Source organism: Sminthopsis crassicaudata, chromosome 4 (assembly GCF_048593235.1).
Source record: "Sminthopsis crassicaudata isolate SCR6 chromosome 4, ASM4859323v1, whole genome shotgun sequence".
In the NCBI taxonomy this organism is placed as follows: Eukaryota; Metazoa; Chordata; class Mammalia; order Dasyuromorphia; family Dasyuridae; genus Sminthopsis; species Sminthopsis crassicaudata.
This window is the reverse complement of record NC_133620.1, coordinates 162267036-162280924: the sequence shown is the minus strand read 5'-3', so window position 1 is coordinate 162280924 and position 13889 is coordinate 162267036. Positions and strand designations below refer to the sequence as shown.

At 33.2% G+C, this 13889-nt stretch overlaps 1 long non-coding RNA gene and 1 pseudogene across 1 annotated transcript in view; both read left to right on the top strand.

Moving 5' to 3' along the window:
- Positions 1-13889, top strand: part of LOC141565947 (uncharacterized) — a 93329-nt gene that overhangs the window by 45315 nt on the left and 34125 nt on the right. The gene's annotated exons all lie outside the window — the stretch shown is intronic.
- LOC141541934 (U2 spliceosomal RNA) lies at positions 33-160 on the top strand (annotated as a pseudogene).

Below are 13889 nucleotides of genomic sequence, written 5' to 3'. Positions count from 1 at the left end.
TTGGCTTGTTTCATTCTTTATAAGTTCATAATATTGCTTCTCGGCCCTTTGGCTAAGATCAAGTGTAGTATAAGTTCATAATATCTTTATAGCATAGCAAGTTTTCATTACATTTATATTTCATATTTTTTAACAGTTCCCCAATAGAAAAACACCCTATTCTCAGCTACAGGCTGCTAAAAATAAGCTGCAATGAACCTTTTTACATATATGAGTCCTTTTCCTCTTTTTTTGATCTCTATGGTATAGACCTAGTTGTGCTATATCTGGACCATAGTGTATTCACAGTATTATAACCTTTGAGACATAATTAATAGGATAGCTGGATTAATTAATAGCTTTACCAACAATGCATAGCATACCTATTTTCCTGAATTCCTTCTTGCTTCATTTTTATCATTTATCATCTTTGCCTATTTTCTGAATATTTTCTGGATATTTCTCGATGGAACTTCACAATTGTGTTAATTTGCATTTCTCTAATTATTAGTGATTTGGATCAATTTTTTTTTTCATGTGCTTGTTAATAGACTGGGTTTCTTCCTTTGAAAACTGTACAAATCCTTTACACATTTTATCCATTGGAAATTGATTCTCAGTCTTATAAATTTGAATCAATATTTTATGTATCTTGAATATGAGTTCTTTAATAAGGAATGTTACTTCAAAGACTTTTTCCCTCTATTACTTGTTTTCCTTCTAATTTTAACTGCATTAGATTTATTTGTGCAAAAATCTTTAAATTTTATATAATCACAAATGTGTTTAATTATGTGATGAGCTTATATAGAATGAATAATGATAAATGTGTCCTTTTATCTTCTGTAATCTTCTCTATCTCTTGTTTGGCTGTGATCTCTTTTTCATGCTATTTATTTTGTAAAGAGTAGGTGCTACCTTATAATGTTATTTTCCTTTTAATGTCTATGTCCTTTCTTTAGAATCAAATTATAAACTTTCTTTTTTTTTTAAGCCAGAAGTAAGTCTTTTTTTTTTTTGCATGAGTAATTTTTTTTATAACATTATCCCTTGTATTCATTTTTCCAAATTTTCCCCTCCCCCCCTCTACTCCCTCCCCTAAATGACAGGCAATCCCATATATTTTACATGTGTTACAGTATAACCTAGATACAATATATGTGTGTAAATCCAATTTTCTTGTTGCACGTTAAGAATTGGATTCCAAAGGTATAAGTAACCTGGGTAGAAAGACAGTAGTGCTGTTTACATTCAATTCCTAGTGTTCCTTCTCTGGGTGTAGTTGTTTTTGTCCATCATTGATTAACTGGAAGTGAGTTGGATCTTCTTTATGTTGAAGATATCCACTTCCATCAGAATATATCTTCATACAGTATTGTTGTTGAAGTGTATAGTGATCTTCTGGTTCTGCTCATTTCATGCAGCATCAGTTCATGTAAGTCTCTCCAAGTCTCTCTGTATTCATCCTGCTGGTAATTTCTTACAGAGCAATAATATTCCATAGCATTCATATACCATAATTTACCCAACCATTCTCCAATTGATGGACATCCATTCATTTTCCAGTTTCTAGCCACTATGAAAAGAGCTGCTACAAACATTTTGGCACATACAGGTCCCTTTCCCCTCTTTAGTATTTCCTTGGGATATAAGCCCAGTAGTAGCACTGCTGGATCAAAGGGTATGCACAGTTTGATAACTTTTTGGGCATAGTTCCAAATTGCTCTCCAGAATGGTTGGATTCTTTCACAACTCCACCAACAATGTATCAGTGTCCCAGTTTTCCCACATCCCCTCCAACATTCATCATTATTTGTTCCTGTCATCTTAGCCAATCTGACAAGTGTGTAGTGGTATCTCAGAGCTGTCTTAATTTGCATTTCTCTGATCAGTAGTGATTTGGAACACTTTCATATGAGTGGATATAGTATCAATTTCATCATCTGAGAATTGTCTGTTCATATCCTTTGACCATTTATCAATTGGAGAATGGTTTGATTTCTTATAAATTAGGGTCAGTTCTCTATATATTTTGGAAATGAGGCCTTTGCCAGAACCTTTAACTGTTAAAATATTTTCCCAATTTGTTACTTCCCTTCTAATCTTGTTTGCATTAGTTTTGTTTGTACAAAAGCTTTTTAGTTTGATGTAATCAAAATCTTCTATTTTCTGATCGATAATGATCTCTAGTTCTCCTCTGATCATAAATTCCTTCCTCCTCCACAGGTCTGAGAGGTAGACTATTCTCTATTCCTCTAATCTATTTATTATCTCATTCTTTATGCCTAAGTCATGGACCCATTTTGATCTTATCTTGGTATATGGTGTTAAATGTGGATCCATATCTAATTTCTGCCATACTAATTTCCAGTTTTCCCAACAGTTTTTTCCAAATAATGAATTTTTATCTCAAATGTTGGTATCTTTGGGTTTGTCAAACACTAGATTGCTATAGTTGTACCCTTTTTTGTCCTTTGTACCTAACCTGTTCCACTGATCGACTGGTGTATTTCTTAGCCAATACCAAATGGTTTTGGTGACTGCTGCTATATAATATAGCTTTAGATCAGGTACACCTAGACCACCTTCATCTGACTTTTTTTTTCATTAATTCCCTTGAAATTCTCGACCTTTTATTCTTCCATATGAATTTTATTGTTATTTTTTCTAGGTCATTAAAATAGTTTCTTGGGAGTCTGATTGGTATAGCACTAAATAAATAGATTACTTTGGGGAGTATTGTCATCTTTATTATATTCACTAGGCCTATCCACGAGTACTGAATGTCTTTCCAATCATTTAAATCTGACTTTATTTTTGTGGCAAGTGTTTTGTAATTTTGTTCATATAATTCCTGAATTTTCTTTGGTAGATGGATTCCCAAATATTTTATACTCTCAACATTTGTTTGGAATGGAATTTCTCTTTGTATCTCTTGCTGTTGCATTTTGTTGGTGATGTATAAAAATGCTGAGGATTTATGTGGATTTATTTTGTATCCAGCAACTTTGCTAAAGCTGTGAATTATTTCTAATAACTTTTTCTTAGAATCTCTGGGGTTCTCTAAGTATACCATCATATCATCTGCAAAGAGTAAAATTATAAACTTTCAAAGTCAGCAGCCATCCCTTATATCTAGTCTACAAAAAACAATAAACATTTATTAAGCACATACGTCTACAAAGTATAATGTTAATTACTGGGGAAAATATAAAATTTAGATAAAGAGTTGTATTTCCTAATATTTTAATTTTTATATAGTATAAAGGCAGTTTTGTGTAGGATTATGTGTATTGGACTTAAAACTAGAAGGCTATATTTATACTTGAACTCTTTTACTTACTAGTTGCGATACCTAGGGAAAGCCAATTTAAAATCTTATTTTCTTTGTCTGTAAAATGGGGTTAATAATTCTGATGGGATGAATAAGACCCCAGCAAAAGACCCCAGTCCCTGGTAGCTAGATAAGTAATGGGGAGGGGGCATTGACCGGAAAGGGCTTTTATTGAATTTAAGTGGCCCTTTATTGCAGTGGGCTTTAGTTGAATTCCCACAACTACTCCCTGAGGCAAGCCTAGAAGGGCATTGATTATCTTGTCCTTAAGTGAGCCTTATAGCAATAAACAATTCCTGCATGGATAAAATTATCATGACCCCACAGTTGTCTGGACTCTAAGATAAATCAGTTCTCTATCCATTAATCCATGTAACTTCTGTGATCTATCAGCTGGCCTTTTAATTCCCTGGTGAATATCATACCATAGTCATTTTCACCTCATTGTTTTTGCCTAAATGCCTCCTTTTTCTCTTTACTATCCAGCTTTCTCATCCTTCAAGATCCTGCTAAAACATCATATTTTTCATAAAACTTCTTCTTCCCTTAATCCCACCCACAAATTACTCGGAATAACCTTGATTTCTACCTTTCTATTCTCAATTTTTCTAGACTATAGCACTTATTTGGGAACATAGTGGAAACTTGTATATTATCTCGTATTTTTTTTAACAGTTTCCTGTATGCATATCTTATCTTTCCTGCAAAATTGTAGGACATATCTCATTCTTTTTGTATATGATAAGAACTTATGTAGTGCTTGTAGCTTCTCAAATCACTTTCCCATGTACTATCTTAAGTTCAAAGTATATTCTTGAACTGAATTGAACTAGAAGACTTTGAACAAGTCACTTGATCCCTATTTCCTCATCTGTAAAATGAAAGAATTGGATTAAGGAAATGCTAGGGCCCTTTCCAGTTCTAGGTCTATGATCACATGAATTGAAATGATGGAAATCTAGATAGAAGACTTCTTTAGTTTCCATGAAAACTTTTCCCTACTTCCTTTCATTGTAACTCATTCTCATTACTTTTCCTTTGGGTTCATAGTAGACCCTTAGGAGACAACTATTATTGTATACATCGATAATATTAGGAATTTTGTTATACCATCAATAAAGATTATTTCACTTATAGCTGATTCCATTGTTTTTGCTACCATATCATCATTTGTGGAGATAGTGCTTCACAGAGTCTGTGATCACATACACAAAAAACTATATGTAATTTTCAATTTCTATTCCATTTTTCCTCATGATATTTATTATAATAGTTTTAATTTCAACTTAATATTAATGGCATTGCCTTCCTACATTCATGCCATTATCTTCCTATTATACGAAGCAAGAGGCTAAAAGCCTCAGAGAGATAGAATCCATTCTACAAATATTTATTGAGCACTTACAATATTATATACAAGGTCCAAAATGCTACGAGGATAAAAGAGCTGAGTTTCAGGGCTAGCTATGCCCATTATTAGTATGGGGAAAGACATCTCGCCTCCTTGTCCCTTACTTTCTTCCTCATTAAAAATGAGGATATCTGCCCAGGTTACTTGTACCTTCGGAATCTAATGCTTATTGTGCAACAAGAAAATGGTATTTACACACATGTATTGTATCTAGGTTGTATTGTAACACATGTAAAATATATGGGATTTACTGTCATCAGGGTGAGGGAGTAGAGGGAGGGGGGGATAATTTGGGAAAATGAATACAAGGGATAATATTATAAAAAAAATTAAAAAATTAAATAAAAAAAAGAAAATGTAGATTGGGAGGATAGCAATAACTTTTAGATTCGAGACTAATTTTCCATCTTTATATAAAAAGTATGTGGATAAGCTGCATATGCTTGGAAGGGTATTCTCAGTGGGAATATTAGTAGGAGAGTCTGCACTTTTTTAGGTGATTTTCCACAATGAACAACATCTTTTAGACCTATATTTGACTGAAAAATATAAAGAATATTTTGTTTAAAAAAATGAGGATAATACTATATTCACATCCTAGTCACTTCTGAGAAGATTAAAATGAGAAAAATATAAACATTGTAATCACAAATTGCTATCTTATAACTTCATATCAGAGGTTTCCTCTTGACACAGAGTATAGTTATACTTTGCAAGACTTCATTTCTCTACATCATTGCCCCTCCATTTAGAACATAGGAACAACTTCCATCCCACCTTTAAAATACTCTTTACTTGCTAATTTAATGTTGGTTCAATTTGACCTATCATAATTATATGTCCTCTTTTACAGAGCATCTGAATGGCACATCTTCCACCTGTGTCGTTACTTCCCATGAATCTAGTAGTTCAGGGCACCCCGATCTCTCTCCAATTATCTCTCAGTCCATCACAACCTTTTATTTTCAGAAAACTGTTTCCTAAGTATCTTAAAGGAGGAGGAGTAACCTTATATTCCTCCTACATTATTGCATACTTGGAAGAAAAACTTATTGATAATATACTATTATTGTTATTATTATCATCATTAATATTATTGCAATATAATAATATGATACAGTTGTTGCTTTCAAGGAGTCTTTTTTAATAGTTTCTTTCCTGCTCTCTTTGATCATCTGTTTACTAAATGAAAAATTTAACTTACTCTGTGGGAAAGGATGAGGGGTGGAGAGAAGTCGAGTTGGTGAGACTTAGGTGGAATCATGCATACGATCAATCCAAGCTCGCCATATGAACCACAAGCTCTGTATTTATAGTTCAGTGAATCTTCTATAGAGATGAAAAGTCCCAACACCAGAAAGCAATGCTGTATTGTGAATAATCTGAAGACAGAAAAACCACCAGAGGGTTTTCTTTGAAGAAAAATACCTACTTGGCCCATGAAGAATCTGACCACATATCACTATGAGTCATAGTAAAATGGTTCCTTGTGATTCATCTCTACTTATTTTTAAAAGTGTGATAATTATCTTTCATGCTTAAATTAAACTTTTTTATTTCCAAAAACATTAAAAAAAAAAAAAAAAAAAAAAAAAAAACCTCGAGGCTGGTTTGGATTTTTATTCCACTTGTTTAATGTAAATACACTGAGTCTTTCAAATCTCTCCTGAAACCTGGTTACAAGATGTATCACTCTTTCCATTATAAATCCTGTTTTAAGTAACCTTAAAATTAATGTGTAGATTTGTGTACTCATTGCCAAAATTTACTTTCTCTGAGTGAGTTCTCCAACTAGCTAATTACAATACAATTAAACTCTGGTAATAAAATATTTCTGTGAATTTCTTCAGTGGAGATATGACACTACAGAGAAATCATTTGCTATATACCATATCCCTATCCCTCCTTAAGCAAATGCCATATCAAAATCCTGAATTTTTTCAAAAGCAAAGATTTTCTCTGCTTCTTTCGTATCCCTTCTAGTGCTCACAGTTATGACAATATAATAATTATCTAATAAAGTATATTGATTTGAAGTCAAAGGAAAATAAAATGTAGAGATGAGGGTCTCTATATGTATGTTAACTTCCTAATCTGATCTAGTGATCAGAAAAATCAAGCTTTGTCAAGAATGCTTAGGTACTCTTGGTCTAAGACTTTATTCAAGTCAGTTTTTGCTTCTGATGGTTTTCTTATTTAATCAGAAGTCGGTGTAATGAATTTTACATTTACCTACCTGAATGAAGATTGATACTGGACATTCTTACAATGTTTCAATTTTGTTGAAGAAAAGACAAATTGAAATCTTAATGAGAGGCAAATCATATAATCATACAAAATGTATGCAATGGAATTCTAGCAAATTCTACAAACTATGTTATTTTATAATTTATAAAATAATTTTAAATGACTGGAAAGGTAAGTGGGAACCAGAGTGTGAAGGACTTTAAATGGCATGCTAGATTTATTTTATTTATGAAATCAGTTGATGCAGTATGTAAAATAACTAAGCTTGATCAGAAATTCCTTCTTTAGAAATGTATTATTAAAATCTCCCAAAACACACTTTTTATATAGTGCCATTATTTCCATAGATATGACTTGTTATTTTTATATATATACATATATACCACATATACACGACACATATACATACCCACACTCACATATGCAGATATATGTGTGTATATGTAAATATATTATAACTGTATATACATGTATATATATGATGTATTATTTAAAAATAACATGATTGTGGAATTATGGATTATGGAATATGCTATTAAAAACATTCTTTTTTGAACAATAACATCATTTGAATCAGAGAATTAAAGAATCTCAGAGCTAGAAGATATTTGGAGATCATTCTGTATAAATTTTTCATGTAGTATACATAAATTCTCTCTATATCTTCTTCATTAAATGACTATGCAACTTCTATTTAATGATCTATGCAGTGAATAATTACCTACTTCTTGGATTTACTCTTACTAGCCAAGTTTCTCTTTCTCACACTCAACACTCCAGGTCTCCCCTTCATTTGTTTTTCTTAGCTGTAAAAAGTGAAATTCCAAACCTGGAATGCTCTCTTTCCTGATTGCACCTGGATTCCTTGATTTCCTTCAAGACTCATTTCAAATGCCATCCTCTTTTTTTTTTGACATAATTCCTTTATTAATGCAGATCATGATCACAATAACTTTTTTATCTGTTACATTATGCCATTAATTCATTTTCACCTGGCAGACCACTAAATTTTCTCAGCATTTTTTATCATAAACTTTTACTTAGCTATCTTGTACTTTTTAAAAAATTTTCATTAAAGCTTTTAATTTTCAAAGTATAGGCATAGTCTTCAACATTCACCCTTGCAAAACCTTGTGTTCCAAATTTTTTCCCTCCCTTCCTCCCACCCCCTCTCTTAGAAAGCAAATAATTCAATATATGTTAAAAATGTAATTCTTATATATATATATATATTTCCACAATTATCATACTACATAAGAAAAATCAGATCAAAAAGGAAAAAAATAAGAAAACAAAATACAAGTAAACAACAACAACAAAAGTGAAAATATATATGTTGTGGTCCATACTCAGTCACCACAGTCCTCTGAATGCAGATGGCTCTCTTCACCACAAGACTATTGGAATTGAAATGCTTCTTCTTAAAGAAGATCTTTTCATCTCTTTTTTCCCTTCCCTGCCTAGTGCCTTCTCTCTAAAATAGTCTTCCCTTTGCTCTGTCTATATACAAATATAGTTATCCTTTCCACACTGCAATTTTCCCCATAATGGTTTCCATATATCATGTATGGTTCAACATAAGAAATTTTAAATGGGAATTTGTTGGGGAAGGGTGGGGGAAGAGTTGTGGAAGTCGCAGATCACACACTAAGGCCAATCTTATGACATAGGAAAAGTTTGGAAACTCAGACATATATAAAAAATTCATATGAGTATTATATAATATCAATCGAAATTTTATGGTAAGATACTGTAAATACCCCATGAAAGAAAAAAAAAAAAAACCAAACTTCTCTGGTAAGAGCCAAAATATTTTACACAGATTTTTCAAATCACAAGGGCTCTGCACCCCTAACCCCTGTGTTGTGGAAGGAAGACTTGTACAGTTGTCTATATTTGTCTCCTCTAAAAAAAAAGGAGAGATCCTTGAAGGCAGATTCCACTATTGTCTTGTATTCACAGCAAAATGCATGGTATAGAATGAGTACTTAATAAATGCTTGTTGACTGACTTACAAGGCAATTAATTTCATTTTTAAATTATATTTGTTAGAAAGTTCTTCCTTATAACAACTTAAAATTGACCTTCACCTATTAGTTTTAATTCTACTCTCTGTGACAAAGTAAAATAAAAGTCACAGGTGGCATTGCCCAAAGTCAGTGCACAGGAAAGAGCAAAAGTAGAAATAAAGCTATGAAGAGTTATTTTAACAGTCAGAGAGATTTATGAAACTGCCAGGTAGGTGGTATAGCAATGTACAAATAGTAGTGTATTTACCATCATTTTCACTCATAGAATCTCCTTTAGAGAGGAGGGCATATTCATAAGCAGGGCATAAATTTATTGAAAAAGAGATCATATTTTTGCTATTAATTGTATGTTTCACTGAGAATGTTCCCACCAGTATAAATTGTTTATATGTTGCTTTGATGTTAAATAATAAGAGCTAGCATTAATAGTGCTTTAAGGTTTTTAAAGTGTTTTACAAACACTGTTGCATTTGACCTTCATGACAACTGTTGAAGATAAATGCTATTATTATCCTCATTTTGTAGATGAAAAAATTGAGGCAGACTTCATCCTGTAAGTAAGTTGTCTAAGGTCAGCTCAGGCTTTTTGACCACAGAGCCTGCACCCCTTGGCTAGTGGTAAAAGGTCAGAACTGAAATCCAAAGAAATCATTACACACATTTATTTGGATGTTTTCCTAGAGAGCCATACTTAAAAAATGAGCTTCCATTCCTGAAAGTAAGTCAAAACTTTCTTCCATGTGACAGCCCTCTAATTGTTTGAAAAATGTTAACCATTTCTTCCTAAGTTTCCTTTTCGTCAGACTAAATATTGTCAGTTTCTTCAATTGATACTTATATGAAGGGTTTGAATTTCCTCATTCTTCCTTAGATACCTTCAGGGTGAACAATATCTTTTCTAAGACATGGCATCAAAAATTGGACAAAATACTCCAGAGATAGTTTGAGGAAAATAAAATATCACATCCCTCCTTCTGAAAACAGCCTAAGATTGAATTAACTTTTTGAGTACTACATCATATAGCTGTTAAAAGTTAAATTTATAAATGACTAAAATCCTTAAGCTTTTCTTATGTGATTTTATGCCTAGATAAACTCCCTATTTACTACTTGTGCAGTTAATTTTTTAGCCCCCCCCAAAGTAGTACTTTACATTTTACATTTCTTATTAGATTCAGCTACTTATTCTAAACAAAGAGCTATAAATGAATTTTTTTTTATTTTTATTTTTTTTTTACATTTGGTACAAGTATTGCATCTGACCACCAGGGCAATGGGAAGAGAAAACACTGTTAGCTGAGTAGAGAAGGAGGCAGGCAATACTCTTTGGGACTTCATGGGTCACTATAAACCTATAAATGAAGTGGGGAGCTGTCTATTGCCCACTCAATATTCCATGAAAAGGGCCACCTGTTTTAACTAATTTTCTTTCCCTCAATAACTAATAATAATAATGAAAGCTAACATTCCTGTAACATTTTACATTTTAAGGTTTGAAAAATGCTTTTCAAATATTACTTTATTTGATCTTTACAACAACCTTGATAGGTAAGTGTTATTATCCCCATTTCATAGATGAGAAAACTGAGGTAGTCAGGTTAAGTGGCCCATGGTCAGACAGCTAGTATATTTCAGGAACAGAATTTGAACTCAAGTCTTCCAAATTTCAAGAGCTGTGTTTCATGTAGCCATCTAACTTCCTGGGTGCTAAGGAAACAATTGTTTCATTATCAGTATCAGGAGGGAGAATGGGCAATACAGGTAGCAAATAGAGAAGCACAAACATAGGGAATGTGTATGACTAAGGAATGTGAAGTGAGGGGCAACTTACAGAAAACACATTTTATTCAATTATTTTTCAGTCATATTCATACACAAACACATGTGTGCATATATACATATATACATGGGCACATAGACCTACATATATTTATGTGTGTATAATATATGTGCATGTATATTTCAAATAATTCATTACCTGAACACCTCTTAACCTTTGATAGTTTGTTGTTTAGTATACAACCCAAGAATTCATGTTAAAAAAATACTGACAGGTCACCTTTCACATAATCTTTTTTTTTTAATTTTATAATTATAACTTTTTTTTTTGACAGTACATATGCATGGGTAATTTTTTACAACATTATCCCTTGCACTTACTTCTGTTCAGATTTTTTCCCTTCCTCCCCCAACCCCCTCCCCCAGATGGCAGGCAGTCTTATACATGTTAAATATATTACAATATATTCTAGATACAATATATGTGTGTAGAACCAAATTTCTTGTTGCACAGGAAGAATTGGATTCAGAAGGTAAAAATAACAGTTTACACTCATTTCCCAGTGTTCCTTTTCTGGATGTAGCTGATTCTGTCCATCATTGATCAATTGGAATTGGATTAGCTCTTCTCTATCACATAATCTTTTATATATAAGACTATATATATAGTCTATGAAAATGTGTCACTACTATTTTGGAGCATGCATAGCTTTTAATCTAAGTATGTTCCTTCAGGGAGGAATTTTGAGGTGATATTTTCTGTAGTTTATTCTTAATATTTCCATTTTGTGGAAAATTATTTTTGAGCTGTTGGAAAGCAAGAAGCAGCATGTACAAATCCTCCCCAAAACATGTTTTGCATGTTAAAAGATTAAATGTGAAACCAAAACTTATTTAAAAAAAACTCACTCCTTTCTCTAGAACTGACTCCTCAAGTTAAGTGACTCAAGAGTAGGACCAGCTTTCTATATAAAGGACAAAGAAGTATAGCTGATCCCCAACCAGTCAATCACTCACTTGGGTTTCACTCATTACTTTCATCCAATAGAGAAGATTGAGAGTATTATCATCTTATTTAGGAAATTCTTTACACTTCATCATCAGTTTATTTGCAAAAAACTCCCCAATTTGATCAAGGGCTGTCCTGCTTCACCTTTTCCTTTACAAAAGCAAAGGTCTTTATCACCAGAGGGCTATCTCCTCCATTCCCATTTTACCCCATCTATGGGACTCTTCTATTTCTCTGGGTCTGAGAGGCAACTGACACCTCCTAGGTTTAGGAGGAATATTTCCCACTGACTGGGGAACCAGGACCCATGTCTTCTACAAGTCTCAGGTCTAAAGGAAAAGTCTGGTCTCACAAGGGAATACTATGTTCTCAACTTGCTCCTCCAGCCTCATTTGGTTGTTAAATTTCTTTGTCACTGGGAATGATTGGGGATTGAAGAGTAGAGACCTTCCTGTGGCTTTCCAGTTTTAATAATTGCTTCTATTCTCTGCATGTCCGGGGCTTCAGTGTGGGCCCACTGACTCACTTATTTTGGCACCAAAGAAACTATCTGGATAAGGGCAAAGGGCCAGGGTCAGAGCAGAACCTCCTTCTCTAATCCTAGACCAGAACAGTGTATGAATAGCATAAGCCTTGGCATTTGCCTCACCAACCAGCCAGAGCTAGAAGCAAACAATCATTCCCATTACTACCTCTAATGAAAACTGCTCCCAATCCAACTCTCACCAGTCTGCCCCCATCTTTGCCCTGTCCCAGATCCTACTTTGCTTTTCCTACATCCTTTCCTTTTCTCTAAGAAATGTAAGTAACATGGGCTGTCTTTTAACTTTCCTTTGGAGCATATTTATCACCCATCCCCAAATCCTATTTACCCATCCCCAATTAGGTTATTATCATAATCTTTCCAAGAAAAATCCTTTTTCTGGTCTAAATCCTACTAATTAAATATTAAGCATCCTTTCCAGGTTTGTATTACATAAAATATGATAATAGTTGTATGTACACCTTTAAATACATGACTAGAAAATATTAGTCCTCATTGAGTATCATTTCAGGGAAGAAGAAATGGGAAATCTCAAGGATACAAATTGGTTTAATTTAGTCTGCTACAATAGACTTACTTCATTCTCCTTTTGATGAACTTTGGCTATATATACTCCTAGCCTTTGGCTTACTGATCACAGCAAAATATAGACTAATAGAGAAAGTCTAGAATTATTTTTTTCCTCCAAGAAACAAAGTGGGATGCCCCATAAAATCCATCATATTAGAGTCCTGGAAAGACACATAAATGTATATATCAATCATGGACTCCTACCAAACATGGAAAACTAAGATCTATTTTGAGGAATTCTCACTTTGCTCCAAGGCTCTTTAAACACTCCCACATACCTAATTGATCTGGGAATTTTTCTATCTCATATCGATCCAATCTCTTTTTAATCACACAGATTCACAAGAATATCACACAGCTATAGGTGTCTAAGGCCAGATTTGAACTCAGGAAAATGAGTTTTCCCTGAGTTCAATCTTAGCATTTTATCCACTGTGCCAGCTAGCTGCCAAGTTTTCTTTACAAGATATTGAAAACCAATCTTGCAACTATCTCAATAAAGAATAAGTATATTCATCAGGAAGCAGCCCCAAAGACTTGTACAATCTTAGTGATCTATTCTAATCACAAGACTAGTTTCCATATGAAGATGAGAGGGACTATATCTAGAGAAGTTCAATGCCATTGTATCCTTATTGAATTTTTTTGCTCTGTTAGGGCAAAGTAAACATGCTAGTGTTAAATATTCATTGACTTTCATGTAGCTCATTTTGAATAAATCTAAACTTAGTACTGGCATCCTTTTTACATCTCCTAACCTTAAGCTCAAGTAGAAGTTTTTTTTTCAAACTGAAGGAATTTTCCCCGTTGCATTTCATAGGGAAACTTATGTTCTGAGAGCAATTCTTGACTTTTGTCTTTAAAATTTGATGTCCTTTGTTTCTTCAGGAACAATATGCATCACAAGAAGCCACTTTTCTGGTAGCTTCTCCCCATTCAGTCCTCACCACCTTCTGTGAGACAAAGCCCTATGTCTCTTCTATCCT